Source organism: Gavialis gangeticus, unplaced genomic scaffold, assembly GCF_001723915.1.
Source record: "Gavialis gangeticus isolate Ggan-Ray unplaced genomic scaffold, GavGan_comp1, whole genome shotgun sequence".
Classification (NCBI taxonomy): Eukaryota; Metazoa; Chordata; order Crocodylia; family Gavialidae; genus Gavialis; species Gavialis gangeticus.
In genome coordinates this window covers 121,364,905-121,366,273 of record NW_017729032.1, presented here as the reverse complement: position 1 = coordinate 121,366,273, position 1,369 = coordinate 121,364,905, and the positions used below count along the sequence as shown (strand labels likewise).

General features: G+C 42.9%; 1 protein-coding gene across 5 annotated transcripts in view; it reads left to right on the top strand.

The window, feature by feature from the left end:
- Window positions 1-1,369, top strand: part of ABCC4 (ATP binding cassette subfamily C member 4) — a 351,018-nt gene that overhangs the window by 163,863 nt on the left and 185,786 nt on the right. The window lies entirely within an intron of this gene.

Sequence of the window (1,369 nt, the reverse complement as noted above, 5' to 3'; positions counted from 1 at the left end):
GCAGCTCCCCCCCCCCCCCCCGCCACTGGAGAGGCAGGTAAGTTCAGATGTGTGCACAACATGGGAGTTTAAAGGGCCATAAATTGAAGCAGTGTTTTTAAAAACCCGCTACTTCAATTTAGGGCCCCAGTTTCATCTACACACCCCCCCTAATTTCCTGTGATTCTGTGATCATATTCTCTGATGCATACAAGCTGAGTTGGGGTTAGGGTACTCTTCTCAGTCATTTCATTAAGTGTCAGGGCAAAAGGTGTCAAACAGGAGAGCATTGTGGAAAAATGCATACTTTTGGTTAAACTTGGCTTTCAGTATGGTCAATATATGATTTAAATAATCTTGCTTATGTTTTGAAAATGGAACTGTTTTTCAGCATGTATTATCATCTCAGCTTAATATTTATAGTTAAAACAAAATGTATTAGGTATTAATTATGGCCCTACAGGATGCAACCATTTATCAGTTTTGCCACATGGTAATTTGCATATAAACATTCTCAGAGTAGAAAAGGTAGTCAAGTTGTTGCTTTTTCTTGTTACCTAAGAATATACTATGATAAATAATTTAAAATTGCTATTTTCCTGTAAGATACAGAATGATCTGCATATAAGACCACCTCTTTCCCTTTTCCCCAAGGATAAAACTGCTCACAGTTCTTTAACCCAGGGGGGTAACAGGACTGTTACTCTCACCCCTTTCCCCCTGCCACTGATTTTTACTAACAGTGACTAAAACCCTCAAATTACCACCAGGTAAGGGGCATGGGAAGGTGTGAGTGGGTTGCAGCAGTTTTAACCCCTGGCTTCCAGAGCTGCCCTAACCCTGCAGGCCAATGTGGTGACAAGGGCTGACACACACAGATGTTTTGCCCAGTCCACAAGAAGTCCTGAAGGCTGGATGACCCTCCTTTGCAGGCCGGATACTGGCTGCATGTTTGACATCCCTACCCTCAAGACTTTTGCATTCCTTTTTTTCTCTGTGATATTGCTTTAACAGGAGGTTGGAGAGGCCACGCTTAGATTTCACTCCCGAGTGCTGGGAGAAGTATGTTTGAAACTCTCCAGTCTAAGGAGGGTCAGGTCTCCCACTTAATGGACTAATATTTAGCCACTGTAGGAAAAGCCAAGTCCCTTGTCAGAACATTGTGCTTTAGAATAGCCATGGTTATTGTTTTTGTGCTGAAATAAACTCTCTGTGTGTGAGCAATCCTCGAAGCATGCTTTGTGGATTCAGGAGACCTGGAAACCAGGTGGAGGAATTGGAATTCAGGCGGGAGTTTGGGACTGAGTAGCTCAGACAGGGGCAGTATGGGGGATATGCAGAAAGAAAACTTTCAGGTAAAAAAAAAAAAAAAAAAAAGGCACGGGCCTCT